At 42.3% G+C, this 26,468-nt stretch overlaps 1 protein-coding gene across 1 annotated transcript in view; it reads right to left on the bottom strand.

The window, feature by feature from the left end:
- Positions 1 to 26,094, bottom strand: part of BASP1 (brain abundant membrane attached signal protein 1) — a 54,833-nt gene extending 28,739 nt beyond the window's left edge. The window contains exon 1 of the mRNA XM_029218985.1: positions 25,901 to 26,094. The gene's annotated coding sequence lies outside the window, so the exon portion shown is untranslated. The remainder of the gene's footprint in view (positions 1 to 25,900) is intronic.
- Between the last annotated feature and the right edge of the window lie 374 nt (positions 26,095 to 26,468).

Raw genomic sequence — 26,468 nt, 5'->3', positions numbered from 1 at the left:
CCTGGTGCCTCCATTTAACACCTGAGTTATCCTAAGCAATGTATTTATTCACTCTGATCTCAGTCTCTCCTTTTCTTGTCTTCCCTCCCTTTTCCCTTTTTCTATTTTCACCTTTTCCCACCCAGCATGCTTTCTCTGTATTTTTTTTAAGTGAGACAAACAGAAAAGACCGAAGAGATTCTCTGATTAGAGGAAAAAAAAAAAAAAATTATGTAACTTTCTATGAGAAACCTAGTAAATTTTAAAGGCCTATAAAATCATAAATTTATTTATCCTTAATCTCAGAATCTCATATATTAAATTGCCGAGGTGAGAATGTTTATAAAAGAAATGAAATTAATAAAGGAGGCAAAGTGGTATTTATAGATTTATATGATTTATATACAAATATATCTGGCATTTAGATTTAGTGTTTATAAATGTCTAGTTAACTGAAATACTGAAACAAAACAGTGTTAATCAAATACCTGAGACAAAATAGTATTAATAATGATAAAATAAACTCCATCTTCAAAATGAGAGTAAAAAATAATTTTTAAAAATTAAATTTTAAATAATTTAATATTAAAATTTAAGATAATTTTATATAGTTCATTTGACATCCACTATTAGAAAAACATGTCTTAACTACCTTTTTAGAAACTGCAATTAGAGTATTTTGCACATAAACGTAAATACATATTCAATGCCTATACACCTATCAAGCCCCCTTTACATTAAAACATAACTTTAGGACCTGACAGTGTATACAATACCAGCGTGCTTGTGGGTAGCTCATAGACCCTTTCGTCATCGGTTCCCTCACCCCTAAAAGGGAGAGTTGGAAGAGACAGCTTCTAGGATTCAATGTCAGACCCCAACTCAGCAGGAGTTACTGGCTAGAATGTAGGTCCCCAGATATCCATGGATAACAAATTTCTAAGCCATTATGTATTTTCCTGATAACAGGCAACACATGTTTTGTTCATGTTTGTGATTCAACATAATTTTTGCCTATACACAGAGCAAATCAAACAAAAACTGACACTATATAATACTCAGTCTGAAGTTAAAGCAGATCACTTATAAACATAAATCCAATTATACTGGCATGAGTTAAATTACTTGTTTGGAAAAAAAGCATGATGTTGGACCAATCTTTCACCTAATCTTGCAAATGTATAATGTGTATATTCTTATCAAGAGGGCATATATTGGAAATATTTAATATAGAGATTCTCACCGAATAGAAAGTTATCTACCAATATTTGAGAATCTAAAATATCAAAACAGAAATCTTCAACTCTGTGTTACAGTTCTGTGTAAGGATATATTTGCAAGGAACTAACTTTACCTGATTTCACGTAGTACCCAGCATGTATTGCACTGGAGAAACTGTACCTGATAAACACTTTGGCAAGAGCTCCAGTGCTTTGTTTTCTGCTGGCAGTGAATAATTATGCATTGAGAACACGCAAGGTGAAGAGCGCTGGAGATAGACCTGGGCTGATAGCAGAGAGCTTACATTACCGGCTAGCAGGGAGATAGCATCATGCACATACAAGACAAGACCACCAACAATAAGATCATATGATCAGACATAGTCCACAAACAAGACAAATTCCCAAAGAAAATAATTACTATGTGTTATAAGTGCTATAAGGAAACAAAGATCTGGATTAGAGCAGGGAGGTGAATAACAGTAACTACCACTCCTTCTTGAGGGATTACTCCAGTGCCTGGCAAATCCTTATAATAACATGAGGTAGATACCATTCATGTCAAATTAGACACAAAGTATCTGAAGCTAAGAAGGATGGAGGAGTTGGATATAAATAAGGCATAGAACAAAGATTTTAAGTCCGGATGGGTCTATCATGATTCCCTTTCACCATCTATCGCACGAGCCTGGTGGAGACAGTAGGGTACAGGTGTTCCAAAATGTTCCTTTCCCCTTTACACACATGATCCACTCTTATACTCAGATTTTAAGGAAAAGTGCAAATTTCTGGGGATGGAAGGGCTTATAAAAATGTCATTTTAGGGCTTCCTTGGTGGCACAGTGGTTAAGAATCCGCCTGCCGGGCTTCCCTGGTGGCGCAGTGGTTGAGAGTCCGCCTGCCGATGCAGGGGACACGGGGTCGTGCCCCGGTCCGGGAAGATCCCACATCCGCAGAGCGGCTGGGCCCGTGAGCCATGGCCGCTGAGCCTGCGCGTCCGGAGCCTGTGCTCCACAACGGGAGAGGCCACAACAGTGAGAGGCCCGCATACCGCAAAAAAAAAAAAAAGAATCCGCCTGCCAATGCAGGGGGCACGGGTTCGAGCCCTGGTCCGGGAAGATCCCGCATGCCACAGAGCAACTAAGCCCGTGCACCACAACTACTGAGCCTGCGCTCTAGAGCCCACGAGCCACAACTACTGAAGCCCACGTGCCTAGAGCCCGTGCTCTGCAACGAGAAGCCACCGCAATGAGAAACCCGCACACTGCAAGGAAGAGTAGCCCCTGCTCACTGCAACTAGAGAAAGCCTGCACACAGCAACGAAGACCCAACGCAGCCAAAAATAAATTAAATAAAATAAATTAATTAATTTTTTTAAAAAAAGTAATTTTACTAGCACATGTTCACTTAAAGATATGCCCTCCTCCCCCCAAAAAAATTCCTTTTAGGAGGGAAAAGATGCTTACCATTTTTTTTTAAACCAAGTTGATATTTTCCCCTAAACTTCCACTCCATTGGAATATTAATAAGTTGAGCAAATATGTAATATTATAAATAACATCAATTTTTTTTGTTGTTTAAAGATTTTAAAACATACTAATAGTCATAATGACATAATAAATGCACTGACAATCACTTAATCCCCCTTAAATTAAATGAGGAGGCCTGACTTGAACATTTATTAAGAGACAAAGTTATGACACATTAGTGGTAGATATATGTCATAAATTAGTCCAAACCCACAGAATGTATGACACCAAACTACAGACTTTGGGTGATTATGATGGGTCAATGTAGGTTCATGGATTGTAACAAACATGCCACTCTCGTGGCGAGGTGTTGATAATGAGGGAGGCTATGCATGTCTGGGGACAGGGGGCACAGGGGGCACAGGGGAAACCTCTGTGCCTTCTGCTGCATTTTGCTGTGCACCTAAAACTGCTCTAAAAAGTATTAAAAGAGAGACAGAGAAAGACAGAGCCACAGGATCATTCTCAACCCCATTCACTGCTGATATGGATGTATCCTAAACTTCTCCCTCTCCTTGCTTTTTTATTAACTGTCATCGATAAAATTAAAAAAAAAAAGGAACTACAAATTCAGTGATTCAGTGTGGTTGACAGTGATTGCCAGAAGTATGAAGGGTGCATCAAGAATGCCTTCCACTCTACAGAGCAGCACGAGAAAATAGCGCCTTACTGTAACTGTACTCCCTTCTCTGCCACTCAAGAAAGCGCACAGAATACGAGGGAATGAGGTGTCTTCTCGGAGAGAACCACTTTCCCTTAAAACTCAGCACATCTCATATTTTGCGGGGAGACCACAGTATGGTTCAGTACTTCAGTTAAGAGTCCTCTGATTTAATGTTGTAAGCTTAAGTCTGAGTCTCAGAAAATCCCAAGTTTGCATCCTGACTCCATGTACTAGTTTTGCAGCCCGGTCCCCAAATCCCCAGCTTCTGTTCAGTCGTGGCGGGGGTTGAAACCTCTGTTTTGTTTTGGTAAATTGACCCACAGGACCGATTCCCACCCACTGCAGCCAAAGAGACTGGAGGAGGGGCGTCTGTGACACTGGTGGCCCTCAGGGATTCACAGGCAGGCACAGTGACCGCTGTGCACAGTGGTTCCGCTCCAGTCCCAGAACAGACATAGGAAAGCTTCAGAATCTTGTTCATTTCCAACAAATACAGCTAATGCATGGCACTTATTTAAAGAGGTCAAAGAGAAGTGACCCAAATTGGAAGCAACAAATTAAGTTTTTCTATTGACCGCAATGCTTTTGGCAAGTGAAGAGCATGGAAAGTGGCCCAAGAACAGCTGGTCACACAGGCTGTGTGACCTGTTACTTATTTCTCTGTGTCTCAGTCTCCTCATTTGTACAGTGGGATGACAACAGTCCCGTCAGGTTGCTGTATCTTGTCAGTCTCTGTAAATGTCAGTCTCTGTAAAGCTTGGTGCACTGCCTGCCTGGCCCATGATAATCTTGTATTCAGTAGACTAAAAGGTTTTATTTTATAATAATATAACTTGAAAAGATTACAAAATGCTGTGAAATGCCATTTAAAAACTAGATATTTGTATAGCTTTGCCTTCCCTGTAATGATGGTTTCATGTTATCAACTTAGAATCAAAATCATAAGAATCCGGGCCTTTTATTTAGTAGAATCTTTGAAACTGCATCTCTATGAACAGTGCCAAATACAGGACTACAGGTTGGAAAAGGAAACGCAAATACCACCATACCACTTTTCCAAAGACTCCACCACCACCTTGGTGGTTACCAGTAAAGAGGACTTGGAATAAGTACTGTACAGATTGGGGGTGGTGGAGGAGGGGAAATCTAAACTGGGGAGGTTTTGCTTCACTAAGAGAAGCTTCTGTTTTCAACCCTTAGAGGACATTAGCAGATGCAAATATGCCACACACATCTAAATCCCTAACTGAGTTCAGACCAGGATCAGTCTTACATTGCAAGGTCCTGGAAGGAAGGTGACCAAAGCTGTAATTAAGGTGATGGTCTAGGCTGTCTAAACACATCCTTCAGGTGAGGCCTAGGTCCCAGAGTGAGTACGGGGCCAACAGTTATCGCCAAATATACGGCCCTCTGTATATGGACCGACATTGACCTTATTTGGACCCTGGGTTTGGCAACTTCAAAAATGGTTTACCTGTAAATCAACTATACTTCAATAAGGAAGGAAGGGAGGGAGGGAGGGAGGGAAGGAGGGAGGGAGGGAGGGAGGGAGGAGGGAAGGAAAAGAGAGAAAGAAGGAAAGAAAGGAAGGAAGCAGAGAGGGAGGGAGGAAGGAAGAAAGAAAGAAAGAAAATGATTTACCAAGGAAAAACAGAGTGAGGGGACTTTTCATCTACACCAACCATACCTCCTTCAGAAGGAGCTAGAGTAGTGTGTAACATTCAGCCAAGTGCTGACTGACTATTCAGGTAAGAATAAGTTGTGTGGCTTTATTCCCCCCACTTCTTTACACATTCCTTCGGCTCAAGCCAGCTAAATTGGCTTCTTACCCGACTGAAATGAGGAAGCACTAAACCAATCCTCGTTTTCCAGGCATTTATCAGAGAGCTGGGCAGTCTTCATCTGAGTGGAAAGGTCCTTAAAATTTACCAAAGATAACCAAAGTTCAACAGGAAAGTAGGTGATTAATGGTTTACAGTCAAAAAGATGTCTCCACGTATTCTTGGGAAAATCATCGCCATATCAATATTTAAATACAATTCATAATGAGTCACTTTTAAAGAGTCATATCCTTTATGCCACACTTCAGATATTTATCAGAAATTAGGAGCAGCTCGTGCTGCTGGATAATGGTATGGCAAACTGGAGATGGCCCAAGGCAGCAAGAAGAGACAGCAGGAGATGAAGAAAAGGTGGATCGAGTTCAGATGTGAAATGGCTGTGGCTACACTTCAGCACATTTGGTTGAGGTTATTGGGGAGTCAGGCAAGCATCTACACTCCTAGCTTTCATGGAGTCCATAGAAACACACGGCCAAAGATATCCAACGCTCGACAGAAAATATCCAAGGTTTCTGCACACCGTTCTGAAGCTTGACATTAGTCTCCTTTAACACTTAACTACATGTTTCATCAAATAAACGTCGAATTACTCCGAAGATGAACCTCAGTAGGTGTTAGTTGAAAGGGAGAGAGGGGGACGCTCAAGCTCCTTCAGTTTCTTTGAAGTTTTATTTTGCTTTCAATAAAAATTCAGATAGGGCTTCCCTGGTGGCGCAGTGGTTGAGAGTCCGCCTGCCGATGCAGGGGACGCGGGTTCGTGCCCCGGTCCGGGAAGATCCCACATGTCGCGGAGCGGCTGGGCCCGTGAGCCATGGCCGCTGGGCCTGCGCGTCCGGAGCCTGTGCTCTGCAGCGGGAGAGGCCACAACAGTGAGAGGCCCACATACCGCAAAAAAAAAAAAAAAAAAAAAAAAGGGTAGGATGTTGAGGAGAGCCAAAGGAATCTGGACTGGGTTTAAGGAGAAGGGAAGTGCAATGCCTTTCTGAAAAGAGAAAGCGCTTGATATAGAGAAAAAAACAGAAAGGCACCTAGACGATAGAATAGGTACAATTCACAAACATATTCCAAGTTGCAAACCAAATAAAGTGTTAGTAGAAGTGTCAAAGTGCTCAGATCCATCCAAGAGAATATGACTGAGAACTGGCAAAGACAACACTCCCCCAAACAAGCATTTATATAATAAAATGGCCTCTTCACACACGTTCCACTTTGTACTAGCTTGGTGACACCACAAGTACTCTGACTTCAGAAAGTCACATCAGGGAAAACCCAGGAAAGGCCAGGTTACAGAAGCCTCATTTAAACACCTCATTATCCAAGGTCTACACGGTAATGCCTGAAAGTTCAACCCCAGGTTTAGGCAGTTTTCCTTCTTCAAAATGAAAATTATCCAAGTCACTAACGTTGAAAACAGACCTATAGTCTGTGTTTTAATTCAGAAGAGAATTCCAGATGAGCTCAAGGAGGGTTCTTTGCTTCCCTACCAGAGAGCCTTATCGGTCTTCCTTACAACACCTCCAGGAAGAATTCTTGGTTGTTTACTGCAGGGTGGGCTGGAACATTCCATTAACAAGCTTTCAAAGGTATACACAAAAATTCCAGCTCTTGAAAATTTCAGAGGAATTACACAGTAGCTTGTTCGATATGAAGACATGATTTATTTACACCAAGACCGCCTCTTAAGAATTTTTTCTTAAGATGGATCTAATTAGAAGTGTGCGTTACTTGCCACATTTGACCTACTCAACTTTTTGATATTAGGAGCTACAAAGATGATATAAATCTTTCATTCGTATTATTAAAATATTTGGTTTTTTTTAAACAATGACATGAAAACTAAACTCTTAGGATATGGTCTCAGGATATATTCAGTAGCCATTTAACTATTTAGGAAAGAACGTCAACAGAGCATGAATACTTTAATTCCCATTTATCAGCCAGGAAACTAGCTCTCTGAGTGATTTGCCCAAGAGACCCACAAATGTATCACTGGTTTAAACTCATGTAGTAATAAATTTTTAAAATGTAAAAAGTAATCATTTTTGCTTTTCTCCCTCAAGGTAGAATAATCTCCAAAATTAATATATTGATTTATGCCGAGCAATTATTCTGGGCCAACTATTGCCTTTAATTCTAGGAGAACAACAGTCAAGCAGACAGGGCTCCTATGTCCAAGGAGTTTCCCCATGAGGCCGAGAAATAATCGTTTGTCAGTCAGCTGATATAGATGGCTGGTAGTACAAATCAGACTAGAAGGTGAAGGCTAGAGGAACAATAAGAAATTGGTTACCAACCTTGCCATAAATTCATTGAGAGATTTTTATTTTTTTAAAGTCATGTTCAAGAGTCTCTGTAAGCTCCTGAATTGCAAATTTCAGGAGTCAAGAAAAACCAGCACTTTAGAGCAAAAAGGACTAGACGCATAAGGAAATATAATTCCTGTGACAAAACATTAATGGAAAAATGATCTGCTATCAACCTTAGCACTGCAAACTTACCCAATCCAAGAAGAAACTCGAATCTACATTTTTCAAAGCACAGTTTATCAAAATAAAATGTTTTCTTTGTATAGAGACACTCCTTAGTCGCATGTCAGTCATTTCCACGCACCTCCCATTGTGTTCCTAGAGATTCCATCTCTCTGTGGAACAAAGGACCAGCAGCATTCATTCCTGGATTCAGGGAGTAACTTCCAGAGAATAAAGACTTGAAGGATCCTGCAAACCATTGTGTGCTTTTCTGAGACTCTTGAAAAAAGAACAACAGAAATTCTTCACTGTTTCTCCAGCTGAGCAGCCTGTCTTAAGGCAGTCAGGCCAGGAGGGAACAGCAGCTGGGGACGTTACCCCAAAAGGTCCTCAGGTACTGTAAGGATGCTGCTCGCTCGAGATCTAAAGCATATCCTTACTGTGTTTTAAGAACTATTCTTGAAGGCTTTTCCTTCAATTCATAATCCTAAAGTACTTTGTTTCTGATGAAAATGTAAGATATGTAAATGACTTTTCTACCGAGTGGTTACAACCTTTGAATTAAGTGAAATCAATCCTGAATTCCATATTCTCAAAAGAGAGAGTTACATAAAACTCTTTTTAAGTAATAGCCAATTGAACTTGGAATATCCCACATGGCTTAGTCAAGTGGAAGAGATGGATCTACTGACAGCAGAATAGAGAAAGGACAGAGGTAATCATTGATCCATGCTGTTAATTCAATGATTATCTGCTAATATCTCTATCCTGTTTATACAGACCAACGCTTGTCTCACTGTAATTACTGGTGTACTTGTTTGTCTTCACCAACTGTGAGCTTCTTAAAAACAAGGTAACAGGTCTTTGCATCTCTCAGCTCATTCAGTAAACAAACATTAATTCTACAAGATTTTAATGTGGTTTGTATTTTCCTACATTGCATTTAGCAGAGTAGAAAACTCCCACATCCATTGCTCATTTGAACTGCTTTTAAAAAGCGTAGTCTTAAAAACATGCTTACCAAAACAACCGATCTTTTTTTAAATTTTTTTAGAAAACCACTGATCTCTAAATAAAGAATGAATTCATCACCAAAGCAATACTTGCACCTTTTAACTATATAAAATACATTTTTAAACTTACATCTTGTGCATCCAGCCCAATAATGCATTTGTAGAGCAGAAATAGAATTGTCTTCACACAACTGAAGGGGAGCTTTGTAGGTACCCACAATAGCAGAAGATGGAGGCCCACAGAGAATGTTTCCTGGAGTTGGGGGATGGTGGAATTTAAACATCTAAGCCAATCATGCCCTGGGCTTCCTTACTGCAGCCACGGCAACTTTCCTGTTTATATTCCTCAATCGCAAAACCAAAACGACACCTTTACCCTAGCAAGTCACATGAGAAGACTCTTTAAAAAAATAAAGTAAGGAAAATATTATCTAGTGAACTGCTTGGAAATACACATCCAAAGGTATACCAGTCGTCCAGTTACTCATTTGTCATAAATTGCTGCTCAACCATCAATACCATGTCATGCCAGCTGATAACATATTCCAAGTACATAATCTACAACCTCAGGGCTTCAAAACAAAACATGAAGTTTGGTAATCAGCCAGCCATATGGTGAGTTAGGGATACTCGAGGGTGCATAAGATAAAAAGTTAGCTGCAAAGAGCTATCACGAATGGATAAAGAAGATGTGGCACATACGTACAACAGAATATCACTCAGCCATAAAAAGAAACGAAACTGAGTTATTTGTAGTGAGGTGGATGGACGTAGAGACTGTCATACAGAGTGAAGTCAGAAAGAGAAAAATGAATTCCGTATGCTAACGCATATATATGGAATCTAAAAAAAAAAATGGTTCTGAAGAACCTAGGGGCAGGACAGGAATAAAGATGCAGACATAGAGAATGGACTTGAGGACACGGGGAGGGGGAAGGGTAAGCTGGGACGAAGTGAGAGAGTGGCATGGACATACATACACTACCAAATGTAAAATATATAGCTAGTGGGAAGCAGCCGCATAGCATAGGGAGATCAGCTCGGTGCTTTGTGTCCAACTAGAGGGGTGGGATAGGGAGAAAGGGAGGGAGACACAAGAAGGAGGAGATATGGGGATATATGTATACATATAGCTGATTCACTTTGTTATAGAGCAGAAACTAACACACCATTGTAAAGCAATTATACTCCAAAAAAGATGTTTAAAAAAAAAAAAAGAGCTATCACTGCCCTTTTTATTCTACTACCCAATTTAAATCCAACTGACTTGACCCTACAGAGTAGATGATCCCTAGCTATGCTCTCCCTTCTGAGGGCCTGCTCCTTTAGATCCATATGGAAGTGCCCATCCTAACATGTTAGTGGGGAAGGGCGCCAGGGGAAGGGGGGGAGATAAAGGAGCCACAGCCGCAGAGAATGCCATTGGCTAATTCATAAACTGAATTCATATAAAATGAGACCATCTGAGTAATCAGCCACATACAACCGGAATGTGTCCCATCTTGTCTAAAATGAGACCATTTTAAGACAAAGTACTGATTTAATAGTAGAAGTAGCACATGTTTATAGTATAAATCTTGGAGAGGGTATGAGAATGTCCTAGAGCCCAAAGCAGCTCACAGATATAGAAAATAAATACCCGGCCATCACCTCAACTATAACTACACTTTGAATATGTAAAAAGGAAGCTTATTAAAACAAAAATTTTGCAAATAAAGTATCAATATCTAGAAATGTTTTAGAATGAGTAAGTTGTATTGCCAGATTAGATTTGCCTACTGGAACCCTGCATTATTATTTCTTAACTACAGGTTATTTCAGAAATCAATTCTCTATCACTGGAAAAACCTACAAACTTATTTAATAAGAATTCGATCATTAAGAATCAGCTTTAGAGCGCTAGGCACTGTCCTGTGAGAGACCCCAGGGTTGACATGAAAACGCTTATCTCTTAGAATCTTAGTTCCCACTAAGGCCAGAGACACTCAGGAATGAGACAATAAAAGTTGAATACTGACCGCCAAGGATGACATGTAAATGAGGGGATGAGGATTAAATCACAAATGTTGTCTTAACTGTATTCAAGCCCCTACCCCCAAAGAAAACACTGTGATATTTGCTAAAGATTCATTACAAGCTGGTTCTCGGATGTGAAAGTACAGCTAAGGCCAACAATCTGAAATATGCCTTATCTGTATAGCATGATGTCACATGGCCACAAAAGACGCCCTTCTGTGCCTTTAGCCCTTACTGGACCATAGGTTTTGTGCCAGAAACTGACATCCAAAGTTGAAGGAAGCAAAGTCCTGGCATGGATGAACTCACCATTTAGAGTAAGTGGTCACAGCACAGAACCAGGGCCAAATTCAAATCTACTTCATTAGGTTTATAATCCATTAATGTGTTAAGATTTAAAATCATATGCTCATCTGGAGGCCTAATACTCCTGACCTCACAGAGACTGTTACAAACATTCATTGGTTAAGGTGCTCAATACTATTGATCCATGACATTCAGTGACTTGCAAGTATGGATGAGAAATATAACCACAGCGAGCCCCAGCTTTCACTCACTGCGGTTTATGCCTGAGAAGACCTCACAGTGTAATACTATTTGTTTCCCAAATAACAATACAATTTCATTCCTCCTTTGACACTCTACCTTAGGAGGAAGTTCGGGTGCAGGAGCCATTAGTACTAATCACTCCATAATGTCCCAGGGCTTTAGTACAATTACCACTAAGGTTACCGCTTGGAAACAGAATCCTTACACTAATTGGAGTTCATCAGATATTCATCTTCATAGTAAGCACAACTGATGAGCTGAAATTTCCCGTCCATAAATGGAAGTTACCTCAGCTGCCCAAGGACCTCAGCCTTTCAGAGGACGTGTGCGCTCCATGAATATAATGTCCTGTAGGCAACCTTTGACACTGAACAAATACGGGAGTGCTTGCTAAGTCCCAGAACTGTTGGACAGCACCGTAACGGATCAACCAAACTGACACACCCCTGCCTCCCAGGTCTTTCCACCTAGAGGAATGGAGACGTTAAATAATCACATCAGTTTTGATTACTGTGGGGATAAAACTGCCAAGTGTTCTGAGAGGTGTGGGGATAATCAAGAAAGCTGTCTCTGAGAAAGTGGCATTTTTAAGCCGAGGAGTACTCGGACAACGGGAAAAAAGAACACTCCCGGCAGAAGAACAGTGGGAAAGAGCTTGGAGCCTTGGGAGAACTGAGAGGCAGGCCATGAACAGAGGGGGGGTGACGGCGAGGACCAGAGGAGGCTGAAGAGGAAAACAGAAGGTGAACACGTGGGAACTGACAGATCAGCAAAGGATTTTTACATTTTATTCTAAGTGTAACAGAAAGTCATGATAGAAAAGTCTTCAGCACAGGAATGCCATGATTAGACTTAGCAGAGGAAGACAGCAGTAATCGAGGAGAGGGATCAAACTTCGACTAGGTCCCTAGCTTAGTGTAGAGAGGAATGGGTGGATGTGAGGGCTAATATAAGGTAGACGCCATAGAGCTTTGTTAACAGGAAGAGCCCAGTTTTCTGGAATGAATGGAAGAAGGTGCTATTAACCAGGAGTCGAGCACTGAAAGAAGACCACAGACATTGGCTCGAAAACAGATGGGGCATAAACTAGTTAAAATAAAAAATTCAGGGCTTCCCTGGTGGCGCAGTGGTTGAGAATCTGCCTGCTAATGCAGGGGACACGGGTTCGAGCCCTGGTCTGGGAAGATCCCACATGCCACAGAGCAACTAGGCCCGTGAGCCACAACTACTGAGCCTGTGCGTCTGGAGCCTGTGCTCCGCGACAAAAGAGGCCGCGATCGTGAGAGGCCCGCGCACCGCGATGAAGAGTGGCCCCCGCTTGCCACAACTAGAGAAAGCCCTCACACAGAAACGAAGACCCAACACAGCAAAAATAAATTAACTCCTACCCCCAACATCTTAAAAAAAAAAAAAAGATCCTTTAAAAAAAATAATCAACAGTAACTCACATTGCAGGTTTTATGCAGAAAATAATTTACCAGTGAAATTTTTTATAAAAGATATTAAACAGTACCAACTTTCAATTAGTTTAGGGCTGCTGGTTCATCTAGAATCATCACAGTGAATTACTGTATTCAATTAGACTGTGGCTTAGTGAGGTAATATTTTTACTGCCGTAGTTAACACAACATGACATGACCTGCAGCTTGAAACAGAAAGGCAACGGCTGAATCACTTGAGAGGGCACTTTCAAAAGCTGTAAATTGCTTTTTGAAAAAGAGCATCTCCAAACTGTTCAGTGAAGACATACCCACATCCACATTTGTTGAGAATGCCCCTCAAAAAATCCCTTCAGGGGCTTCCCTGGTGGCGCAGTGGTTGAGAGTCCGCCTGCCGATGCAGGGGACGCGGGTTAGTGCCCCGGTCCGGGAGGATCCCACGTGCTGCGGAGCGGCTGGGCCCATGAGTCATGGCCGCTGGGCCTGCGCATCCGGAGCCTGTGTTCCGCAACGGGAAAGGCCACAGCAGTGAGAGGCCCGCGTACAGAGAAAAAAAAAAAAAAAAATCCCTTCAGTATCACTACTTGTTTTATTACTTGGAAAGGCCCCAACATTCATGAGCCTTGATTTCTGTTATCATCAAAGACTTCACATGACTCCTGACACTAACTTCCCACTGTTTACTGTCCCTCTGTGCAGAAACCTATCAAAACTCCAACCATTCTTCCCACATCTGCTTTCTGTTAAAGCTTGTATCTTCTAATGTCTTCAAGTCTCTACGCAATAAAACTTGCCCTGTGGTAATACTCTGTATGGTGAATCCCTACCAACAAGCATGGATGCTAGAATAGGATTTTAAACTGGCTTACACATCTGGTCAACTCTTCCATCTAGATTAGGAAGGGCTCTTTACCAATGCCACTATTGGTAAGAGTTTTTTGTTTGTTTGTTTTTTGTTGTTGGTTTTTTCCCCCAGAATACCTCTATTTTAATTTACCCAAGACTGGCTAGTTCTTTACACGACATGGACTAGGTAAATCCTTCTCTCTTCCTTTATTCACTCTTGTCATTTTTAGGTATATGGATAACCAATGGGAAATGCTTCAAGCAGAGGAAAAACATGATCATACAGTGCTAGAATGAAAACTAGGCTTCACCACGTATTAATGCCTATTGATTGGTGGCGACTGCCTAGAGCACTGTGTTGAGAAGGATTCTGAGGCCTTATCCATAGACCCAAGTCCATCCTGAGTAAAACAGAGGGAACGGTACCTGCATACATACTTTGCCAACCCCAGTCCAAGGGAGCCACAAAAACAGGCTTTGAATCACACACAGGATCTACCTTTTCCAGCAACGTGAATCTCAGGGAAATTAACTTCTCTGCATCTCATGTTGTCCAAAGAGAACACTACTTAGGTTTGCCTCACATGGATTTGTGAGGATTAAACCACAGGCTCCAGGGTAGCGCATCTTGAGGGCAGGGAAAATGGCATTTTGCACAGGGGCTTCGAATGTTCCTCACTGTAAACCACCTTTCCTAATATGAAACATGAATTGTTATGAGCTGTGTCCCCTCCTCCCACAGATTCATATGTTGAAGCTCTAACTTCCAGTGCCTCAAAATGTGACTGTATTTGGAGAGAGGGCCTTGAAGTCCAATAGGACTGATGTGTCCTTATAAAAAGAGATTGGGACATACAGAGACACCAGGGGTGCACGCACGCAGATGCAAGACCCCGTAAGGACACAGCAAGAAGGAGGCCATCTGTAAGCCAGGGAGGGAGACCTCAGAGGAAACGGAACGCCCTGACTATCCACACCTTGACTTTGAAATTCTAGCCTCCAGTCTGGGGTACTGTGTTATGGCAGCCCTAGCAGATGAATACAGGAACAAAGCATCCCTGCCTCTGCCATTCCTATCCCTGCAAGAGCATCTCCACCCTCCTGTTCCTTGCCTTCCTCCTCACGTGCTCTAGTCTCCTTTTCTCCCCAGAAAACTCTAGAAGGAGGGGGCGGTGCGGGGCTTGGAAACGAGGTCATTGACCGCTGATCTAGAACGATGTCGGTTTGCTTCCTGTAGCGTACTTACCAGAAATCCTGCCCACGCAAGGGGAATCCAGACACTCTTAAGAACAGAAAGGAACGGCATTCCCCTCTCTCCATCCAGAAATATGGCTGCAAAAGTACCTCGTTGAAACCTCCCTCGAGTGTAGCCATCTGCTCCCTTTCAGAAGGATTTTACAAAGCTCACTATTTCACAAGAAATGCTATTGTATCCAAATGCCTCTCCCTCTCTCAAGATGAGATGGTTTAATTAGCTAGGGTGGTGGTTAAATGTGTTATCAGAATCAGATTTCAATGGAAATTCATCCCCAGCCAACTCACATCTCACACTAACCGTGGTGCACGTTAGTGATCTAAAACATTTATTCTAGTAGTTAGATATTTTCTCTACTAGGTAAACTATGCAAACAATTGCTAGCATGTCAGGGCCTGCTGGTTTGCCATGCTGTGTGCTGCTAACATTAATTGTATTATATTATGCTGTCTAAATACCCTAAGGGTTTGGGGGTGGATTTTTAGATATGTCTCCTGAGGGTCACACCCTCTTCCAACAGAAATCATGCTCAACTCGAAACTGGCTTGAGGGTTTTTTTCACTCCCCTTAGAAACAGCAGTAACATTTTTTGCAGTATTACATCATTCTGGACTTCTTTATCTGGGATTCTTGGCTATCTCACTATAGGTATGACAAAGGATACTCCTTAGGTAGTATGCCTAGCAAAGTGGATCAATAACAGGAAAGAGATATGCAAGCAGTAGCTCTTGGTCTTACAGAAGGCAAGTTAAAGGGGGTAGCATGGGTACAAATCCTAATTTAACTGGGGACAAATCCTAATTTGCCACCTGCTTCCTTTAACCACCACTTCTCCATTTAACATGGTACTATTTGTTGCAGGGAAATAAGGATACAGTCAAAGAATGCGTTACTATCGACAACATTAAAGTTTAAAGTACAACAATGTGATATTTTTTTAAGCAGGAAGGACTAATTAACATGGTTGATGAGGTAGAGGGATGTGAAGCCTGTTGACGTTCAAATTCAGTTTTTCAGGAGTTCATTTTTTGGTTATATTCTCAGCACTCAGAGTTAGGAGTAAATCAAACATCATAGCTTAGAAATATTAATGGAACTCCTTTCCCATTTAAAACTACGACTCTTACCTTTGTGAAATCACGTGTTATAATCCCATCATGTGGTTGCTTCTCTCTGCATTGTAGCCAGTTGAGTTCTCCTAGGACAACCCTCATACCCAACTACCCACCCATCCACCCACCCAGGAGACTTTATTATGGATGAAATCGAAGCTAAGCTCTCTGGATAGTGGAAACAAAACCAGTAAGAATAGAAAGGGTGGAGGTAAATGGAGTGAGCTACTAGCTCTGTCTCTTACACCAGTGAAACTTTCAGTGAGACTTTTCCTAAGGAAAAGTGAGGAAGAAGACTGATAATCATGTGAGTCACATGAAGAAACACATACCTGGGAAACCATCAATCTTGTATTAACAACCTTCTTGAGAACATTGCTACAAACACTTGTTACTATTTGTCTGAAAACCACACACTGAAAGTGCTGGAAAAGTCCAGTTGGGTAAGCCCTAGGAATTCAAAGCTTGAGGTCTCAACAAAAGGTCACCAGGGCTACCGAGGAAACCCTAGTGCCACAATAACCTCTGGTCAATAAGGGTAGTATTCACTGAGGCTGGGTGATCACGAGACCCTCCAAGAGCTATTGTCACCAACTGTTAACTGAGACTCTTCCTTTCTTCCTTAGGAAAATGAGTCATTCAGAAAAGATTCCAGAACACCTCATTTAATCATTTAAGTCTTTAGTGAATACCCAAGTGGTCATATAACCTCACCCTACCTTCTTGATGGAATGCAGGATAAAGGAGGAGAGAAAGTCATCTCAAAATCTCTCCACCTGTAAGTCACTGATTTCTCTCAATTTTCCTTTTACCCAATAATCTTAAATATGCCGAAAGCAAATACAGATGATGTTATCTTGTATTGAAACAGCTGAGAACATTTGTAAAGGTCAGAGACAGCAAATATTCCTATAGCTCCTACAGTTTCCAAGACAAGCTCAGAGAAGCTTAAAACAGTACTCTGTGACTACGCAACGATTCCAAGGAGACACTCTTCTCCATAACCTTAAGAAACTGGGATGTCCTCAGTTATTAGATGGTTCCTATTATTTTCTCTTTTGATATACTATTTTCCCAATTAGATCTTGTTACTGTTTAACTTGGCTATCGTATTAGTCTGTGTGGCAATTGCGTTTTGAATGCCTGTCAGTGGGTAAATGATGTGGGTCTTTTCAAAATCACTTGGCCAAGCAATCCAGGAAACTTGTAATTTAGAAAGCTTAACCAGGAAAAGCTGTTCTCTGACATCTTTTTCTTCATAAACTTACAAAAAACTTTTAATTTGGGTTTATTTTAGGAATATATCCATTTCTGAACCTGCAAAACTATAATAATTAAAACCATTACAAAAACTGTGATGCCACTTGCTTATTGCAGGTTTCCCTGGGAAACAATATAAATTTATCCAAAACTTATTCTCCACTTACTGAAGTGACTAAAGAGATTATTTTAAATATGAAATTAGAACTCTCTTATCCAAAACTAAACTTATCACGGCTTCTCCAAATACAGATGCACATAAACAGTTTACACTGCTAAAATCCGTTTCAAACATCTGAATACGAAGCTTTATGAAGCGTTTTAACACCTTAAGTACTTAAGTTCCATATCTTAATGACTACTTCAGAAACGTACAGCCCTTTTAAATCCTCTAAATCGGCCCAAATACTATAAATGATAATTTTAAAGAAAAAAGATTAAACCTCACGTTTCACGCAGCTCTCAAACCAATAAGCCAGATGACACTAGTAATCGGCGTAAAAGCTCGTGTCCATCACCTCTCCACAGCACTGTGCACGCTGGCTTTTCCAGGAGATTCCGGAGCATTTCGAGAGTACCATGCTCGACTGCTCCACTCACTCTACAGCCCCAAATTAGTCTAAAACCAACTGGCTTTCTTTTCAAACTCCTACCCTCCACGTGCAGGCTCCAAACCCTGCAACGCTGTTTATTCTAGGAGGAAAACAAAGATATGACATGAAAATTGAGTTTTCTGGGCGAAGTTGTTTTAATGCATGCCATAAATTTTTGGCATCTAAAGGAAACCACATGCCTATAATGTAAGAAAAAAAAAAAAGAGAGAAGTTGAGGGGGAAAGATGGCGCGTAGATAAAGCAGTAGCGGGCAGTAAGCACGAGAGGTGTTATCAAAAGGCAGAATGGCTTCTCTCTGCTGGAGACGGGAGACAGGGCATCAGGGAGAGAAACAGGGTCAGCACTGGGTTTTCAAAAACTGGTATCAGAGTCAAAAAATGGTAAGTTTTTTTTTTGTTTGTTTTTTTTAAAGTTATAGACAGTAAGAGCTTGACTCAATCAGACAGAAGGGAGGGCCCATAGGAGTGAGGCTTTATTGAGAAATAACCTGGGTTTCCACTCAGCCACTAACCAGCTCAGGGGACCTTGAATAAGCCACTAACTTTTCTAAGGTCCTTTTGAGTTCCAAAAGAAGTGTTTTAGTCATGAGCTTTCAAACCTTCTGTTACAATGAGGCAAGTACTTACAAAGGACTGCGGCTGAGTTAAGATGGTATTTACAAGCAGCCACCAACCTTCTGTAAATGAATCTTATGTGGGGGCAGAAGGAAAATGGGGTCACAAATTTCGGACTTGGTTTATTTCTAATCAGGCAACCCTAACTACATAGCTGGAAGAGGGCTGACCAGTATCCCTGATTAGTATTTCAAAGGTAGAATCACAGGTAAGGCATTTGAAGGATTCCTTCCACTTGGGAAGTGTCACGAGGAAAGTGAAGGCGGCAACCAAACCCACATTTCTCTCCAGTCCTGAAAAGCAGCCCTCATTCTCACCGTCATCATCCCAGAAATAATTTAAGGATGTCAGCCCGTGTTCACTATGACGGGAAGCATTTCTAATCTAGAGATCACTTAATGTATTTACAGATTAAATATTTATTAGACACTGTATCTCTTCCAAGACAAATAATTTTTCATTGAAGAACTTAGTACAACTCTCTCTAAATGAATATTGAAGAAGTTAATGTGTTACAATATGTTATCCATTTTATCAAGTGTCCGTAATTACATGAAATAAAATGGCCATGGCTTATGGGAAAGACAGCAGCATTGGCCAGTGGAATAGGGCTATGAGACATGGATTCAAATTCTATCAATTTCTATTAGCTCTAGGATCTTATGTACATTATTTAACCCTCTATTTTTTCCTTTATTCACAGGTAAAATGCATCTTACAATTTGTTTGAGGGCATAAATTGCAATTAGAGCATATGATATACAATCAATAGTCAACAAGTGTCCAATTTCGTCCCTTAACTTCTCCAGATTTAAAAGAAAAAAACCTTTGATGGAGGAAATTTCTTAAATGATAAAATCACTATATCCAAAACCTCTTTCCTATACTGAATACCTGATAAAGTAAAATATAATTTCCTTCCTGATTCCTTAAGATTCAAACTCCTGTTTAAAGAAACTATTAAAAGAAAAAATTTAGCCAAAATGAGAATGATTTTACCTTCTTCACTCAGCAGCCAAGCCCAGTGTCCTGAAGGACAAACACAAATCACTCAGGCAGGTCCCTGAATTAAATGCCTGAAAGGTCAAACGGATTCCAGGATGAACCACCTCAAATATCTGAAATTCCCAAGAACTTCCCTTTTTTTTTTTTTTTTTTTCTTTTCAAAGAGGCCACGGTGACTAAGGCTGCCAGAGAGACAATTATTTCTAAAGATTTTGTCAACAGGTGACACCACCTTCAACATTCCTGAGTAAGACAAGCTTTAGTTTTTACTCCTGGTGTGGGTGGTAGGGATGTGGCAAAGTGAAAACTTATCTAAACTGGTTTATATCAATCTTTGCACTAATGACGAAAACACTCCTTTCATATGCTGATGAATGCGCCTTGATTCAGGGCACAACAAAGCCAAGTCTCTTCAGGAATATGAATGAATTATGTCTACACCCAAGGTTATCCATCTCAACATAACAAACCAGTGAGCCTTTCTCTGAAGGTCTCTCAATTTCCAAGGACTTTCATATTATTGTTTTATACTGTAATACCAATCAATACAGAGGCTGGGGTTCTATGACTCTACCCATTTTGGACTTTCAAAACTAGTACAAGTGTCCTGGCAACATATTCAAGGTATCATAGCTATACTTGGAGGATTTTTCCAAACCACAGACTTCTATGTTCTACCAACTGTCCAGGGTACCACCACCAGCTTGTCTTGCAATAATAATCTTTGAAATAAGCATATAAACAGCTATAAATGTAGAGGATGAAGTACAGAAAGCTGGTCCTCTCACAACTTTACAGTGTATGTGCATTATAAAGATGCACAGAATGTGTGTGAGGCATTGTCCTAAGTCTCTGACTATTTTACTTAATCCTTACAATAACTCTATATTATAACCCCCATTTTATGGATGAGAATTGAAGCACAGAGAAGCTAAGCAATTTGCCAAAGGTCACACAGCTAGTAAATGGTTGAGACAAGATTCTTAACCCAGTGAATCTGGCTCCACACCCAGCCCACCAAGTCACGCTTTCTAAATATCATACTTCCTACACAATGTACAGTGGCTGAGCCCTATATTTCAAGAAGTTCAAGGAACAAACCCATGAAGTCCAGTCCTTCCTCCCTCATCCAAAATGAACAAGAAAATAAAAAATCAAGTCAAAAACAGGTTCAGAAAGTGTTTAAGAGATAAGAAGGAAATGTTGTGTAAATACTTTGCCTTCCTCACTGAACACCATTTTCTTATATTATCTTGAAACGTTTCCTTATGACCTGGTTCCCTGTTGTGCTTGCAGATGACTTCCATTTCTAAGTCTCTAAAGCTTTCAGGAATTTATTCCTAGACTTCGAAGCATGCTCGAGCATAACCTTCCCTCACTGACTGCCTTCGCTAGTCAAAAAAATCTCTGCTTTCCCTGTTTTTGTTCAAAACTTCTACTGCCTTTGGAAAGCCTGATTTTTCAAAGTTACTTAAACCCTCAGGGTGCAGAAGAGGGAAAACACACTCTGAGACTCTGCATCCATCTCATCCCATTTCTGAGTTCCAGAGGGAAAAAAGGCTGTGGTCTAACCTCACTGCTTCTTAGGCTTGTGTTTTTTCAAAATTACAATTTCACTATATCCTGGTAAGAATTTGATTCCCTAAATGATTATCTTTTACTTTTGATAAGGTTTACTGGACATTTTTTCTCACATGGCACTTACCTAGTTGTCTGTCTTAATAGCAGCGGAGGGAATGGCATTTAACAAAAATCTTCCTTTGGCAGGCTGGGAACTTCTGTGGTTTTAAGACTACCACTGTATTTTCTCAAAAGAACTTAAATGCCATCTCTTGAGTTACATAAGCAGCCATGGGAAATTCAGTGAGGGTGGCCATCCTAGCTTCATTCAATCCACTTTGGGGCAAATTCCCATACAGCATCTCACAGAATTTCAAATATCTACATGAGGTTTGAAATATCCTATTTCTGACTGAATACACCGAAACCCTCAGGTCTTAATCAGCGTGGAAACAAAAATACAGCTCAATATACAGAAATTAGTTACCGATGTCAATCACACTGATGACTGTGCTGAAAATGCAGACTGAGAGGTTAGGCCGGCCCCTAAGAGCCAGCCACTGTACTTATGCACTTTTCAGACATTATGTGTGGTCCTCATTATAGCCTAAAATTAGGAATTATTACTCCAATTATACAATTGAATAAAGTGAAATTCAAAGAGGTCTGAAGTAATTTGGCCAAAGTGGCCGAGCCAGTGCCTAGAGATTTTTCAAACTGACTCTCTTTTCCACTAACTACATCCTAGGAAACCTCTCCATCAAGAGTATTTGCTCTTTAATAAACATTCCGGCTATGCACAAGCTCAGTTATTTCCTGATACTAATCCACCAGAATTAAGCTGTAAAGTTCACACTGCATTGTATTATCCAAAGTCTTAAGAGGCAGACTAAATGCAAAGGATTCAGTGAGTTGAGAAAACTTGATAAAATGACAGATTCCACACCCATTCCCCCCACCCCCAGAACTTCAACCCATACACATGCTCGGTTTTCCCTTAGCAGTTACCTGGTTTCCAGTTTACCAGCTAAAACAATCATTAAGAAGATGTTAATCTTTTGATAAACAGGGTGTAAAATGAGTAGGTAAAACCTACCTATTAGAAAGATAAAGACCTAAGCAAATCAGAGCATCGGCTCTCAACAGAAGCAGACACCAAAGGCAATTGCTTTGGACAAATAGTTAGCACGCCTTTTCTGAATATTTTTCAAAACAAAATTTTACAAATGATAACAAAAATAAGGCAAAGCAACTTTATTATAAATCTTTTATTTAGGAAGCATTGTTTATTACAGCTTTTAAAGGGCTTTAGGTGAATGTTTAAGCCCATAAATGAACATGTTAATTTCAGATGCTCAATGCAACCCATTTGTTTCAGGGGTACATGGGTAAAAATTGGAAATGAGCATCTCAGTAGACTAGTTAGGTTCTCCCGTCTATATACATACTGAGAAAAACAGAAAATTGATTACTTTCCGAAGACCATTATGAAGCACTGTAAAATGATATTCTACACCAACTAGTTTAGTTTCATATCATTAATAAAATTTTATTTCGTAACATGAGTATATATGTATAAATTGTGTATGAGTATATACACGGCACCTTACTTGCTTTAAAAATGGTTTTGGATTTTGCCATTTTTTTACAAAACTACAGTGACTATTACAGACATCCATTGTACAGTGACCGAATCTCCTCCAAACCTAAGTTTTTCATACTCCACTTATCTTGACCACGGAATGAAAATGGTTTAAAATTGTTGTTAATGTGAAATTTTTTTAAAAAAGACAAAAATTAAAGAGACAGAATATGTCACATCTTAGATTATAATATGGTTTGGTCTAGTAAATCCAGAAAGATGTAAAGATGCCTCCAAAGAGAGGGAGCCAAAGCCCATAGGGCTCTTCCGTTCAAATTAGATGTTCAAATTAGGGTAGTCTGTGGGGAGGAAAGGTCCTCCTGTGCCCACATAATCACAGCGTGAGCACCAGTTAAGGAGAGATGCGCCACTGGCGCCACTGATAATACTGTGTAGTCATTGTTGGCGCATTTTGTCAAAAGGCCCAACTCCCTTTCTCTACCTGTTAAAGCTTGACAGAAAGCTAGCTGGATAAAAGAAAAAGGTAACTGATCATTTATAATTCAATTTAAGAATTATCTTTCTCAAAAACCTAAGATTCATTGAATTGAGGACATATCTGGCATATATTTGCTATTGCATGTGGTCTATATTGACTCATCTCAAAAACATAACCTAAAGGAAAAGAAAAAAAACAACAAACAAAAAAACCCTACATTTAGCCCTCTAAACCATAAAAAAAAAAAAAAAAACTCAATACTAAGGAGTAGAGAGGGTAGCAGGCAGCCATCCTACCAAATAAAGGTCCTGATACAGTAAACTTGATAAATATCAAGTTTTATTAAAAGGAACAAAAGAGATGATTTCCATTTTCCTGCCACGTGTTGTCTTGCCGGGGTGTACCGAGAATACTTAGGCATAAAATTCTCTCAAGCATAACGTACCATTGTGAAAATATTAATATTTAGCTCCTTTTTATACACACAGTAAGTCTCCTTTTAGTTGGTAGAACAAACTAGCCCAAAAAGAGGCCATAATCTGGTTACTGCATCACTGGAAAAAAAATCAGTCATCAACCATCAAGTGTGTGTGTGTGTGTGTGTGTGTGTGTGTGTGTGTGTGTGTGTGTGAGAGAGAGAGAGAGAGAGAGAGAGAGAGAGAGAGAGAGAGAGAGAGGATGGCTCATGGCTTCTGTTAGACACAGAAAAATGAAGAATTTAATCAACCATCTTCACCCCAGCAGCCCCAGCTGCTTCTTCCTCTCCTATCAGTGGATTTCCATCTCCATGGGGTTCCTCTTTGGGATTCCTAATGAAACAATGAGGTACTAGGAATCAAGAGAAAACAGACAGCGTTAGGATCCTGACAAGGTAACCCTTTTTCTCAGCTCTGGGTTTTGTAGGCCATCTTGTTCGTATAAACGCCAAAATGTCTTAATTTTTCCCAAGGAGTGACACTAGGGGCAATACCCACTGTCATTTCTGAGACCAAGGTCCCTTAATCAAATGGCCAGCAGCAAAAATCTGTCAGACAAACGGTTAATTGATGCACATGAAGACAGCCACCATCACTGCAGCGCAATACGTTACAGGAAAGAGAATAATGAACAGCACGAGAAAGGAAAACAGCAGTGTTCGGTTACAAAAATATTTAATCCCCAGTTTGCCCTCATCGTCAAGGCTAATCTTATTTTTCATCAATTGAAATCGCTAAGAAAGCAAGAGATGAGATAGCCTGGAAAAGAAGAAATACACACACAAGGGGAGAAAAAAAACCTGTCATCTGTATCCAGCGGTTTCACGCAACGTTTAGGGCAAACGCCTTTGTTCCTGGGCTTGGGAAGGGAGTGGGGGGTGGGTGATGGAAAGATCAGATAGGGCTGCCTGGGCCCTCCACTCCCTGTTCTCCGGCGCATGCGCCAGGCCAAGACAAAGGAATAGGTAATTACAGTCCCGATTCATTCATTTTGCCCGCAGTACTGAGGATCTGCTGGCCCCGGCGGTAATCCCTGGGAGGCTGATCCACACCCCTATTGCGGGAAGACCACCTCTAGACTAGTGTTTGATTTTTAACCCGCCACAGATGTGCTAGTGGCCTCGCGGCAGACCGAGGTGTGGTGTCAATCCTGGTCAAGGTACTAAAAATGCACCCGTGTGCGCTGTGCTAATTTAAGCAGAGTGAAAATTACACAGGCAAAGACTGTTCACTGAGTCCGTTTCAAGGCGGACATGTCTCCGAGGAAGCAGATCAGGAGGCCAGCCAAGCGTTCGATGAATATTCATGAAAGAATGCGGTTTGTAGCCACGCTTTGTGTGTGTGCGCGCGGACCCAGGGATTCTGCAATTTTTATTCTTGGGGTGGGGGGCGGGTAGGCGGGGGCGATTGGGCGAGGAGGGCGAACAAGGGCCGAGAGTCGGCTTTCAGTGTTAGCGCTTTAAGCAAAACCTGCTAAACCCCAAACCTTCGCTCACAGCTGGGCTGGGCGGTCAGGGGCCGCGCGCTGTCAGGTTCAAGCTCACACCCTCCCGGCCGGGCCCGCAACAGGAGGCACTCAGCGCATTCTCCGAACCGAATACTCGAAAACATAAAATACTCAGATGTAGCCCACGGGTTCATGGGAAGGCAGTTCAGCCACGACCGAGGCTGGGGCTCTGATCTGCTCAGCTGTGCTTCTGGAGGCACGTTGTCGTGTGAACCTCGCGTTTCCTTGGCCACCCGAAGCCAAGATTCAGGAGTCCCACAGGTCAAGGAAACCCATCTGCTGAACCAAAAAGCCGCCTCCTCCCTTCGGATCACACCAGATTCCCCGTATTCCTTCTCCCCTCCCTCCCCCCCGCACCCCACCCTCCATCTTCTGCTGCTGCGCCCCTCGCACCAAGCGCTTTCTTCCCGGCTCTGGACAGGGCCAGTGGCAGATACTCTCCCCTCGGCCTCCCAAAACCGTCTCTTCGGGACGCAATTCATTTAAAGGGTTTCACATTTGGCAATTTCCTCCTTAACTAGCAGCTTCCCTCCCACCGCCCACCCCCAACTCCGTTTATCAGGCTCACCAACCCCCCATCCTCCCCGCCCTGCGAGCGGTCGAAACCACCCACCTCGGGGCCCCCCATCACCCCAGATGCCCGAAGCGCGACGGAGGCCTCACGGAGGGGGACCGCACGACCCGCGCCGTCTAGTGGGGACCGCACCACTCCCTCCCCGCCCCGGGCTGCGGCGCCGAGAGAGAACAAAGGGCCTCGGGGGTGGGGCGGGGGCAGAGTGGGGAACGGAGGCCCCGGTGGTCTGCAACCCGGGTCCGCGGCGGCAGCTGGGCCACCGGGGCGCGCCTCCTTACCGGATCTGGGTGCCTGTGCCGCCCCTGGGTGAGCGCGGTGCCGCGGAGGGGCCCGGGTCGCTGGCGTCGTCCGGCCGGGTGCCTGGCCGCTGGCGGTGGCTCTCTCCCCGGCTCGACGGCGGAGCCCGGAGCGAGGAGCGAGTTGGAGCGCTGCCGCCGCCGCCGTCGCCGCTGCCGCTACTGCTGCCGCCGCCGCCGCTGCAGCCTCTGCATTTCTCGCGCTCGCGCTCCCCCTCCCCTTCCTGCCCAGCGCCCTCCCCCGGTGCGTCCGCCCGCCCAGCCTCCCTCCTCCCGCTCACCCCGCCCACCTCGCTCCCCTCCCTTCGCCTCCATCCCGGTGCCCCTCCCGCCTCCCCTGAGTTCCCCGCCGCGCTGGGGCCCCGCCCGTCTCCCTTCAAATCCCCTCCACCCCGGTTACCCCCACCTCCCTTCTCCTCTAAACGGCTGGTCCCTTCCTTTCCTCCCCTTCCCTCCATCCCTGTGCCCCTCCTGCCTCTCTACATCATATCTGAACGCCGGTTTCCCACTCCCTCCCCACCTCCCCTCCCTCTTCTCCCGTCCCCTGCTC

This window comes from Monodon monoceros, unplaced genomic scaffold (assembly GCF_005190385.1).
Source record: "Monodon monoceros isolate NGI ecotype Baffin Bay Population unplaced genomic scaffold, NGI_Narwhal_1 Super_Scaffold_12, whole genome shotgun sequence".
Classification (NCBI taxonomy): domain Eukaryota; kingdom Metazoa; phylum Chordata; class Mammalia; order Artiodactyla; family Monodontidae; genus Monodon; species Monodon monoceros.
Note: the sequence above shows the minus strand (reverse complement) of the source record. Positions and strands in the feature narration are given on the sequence as shown.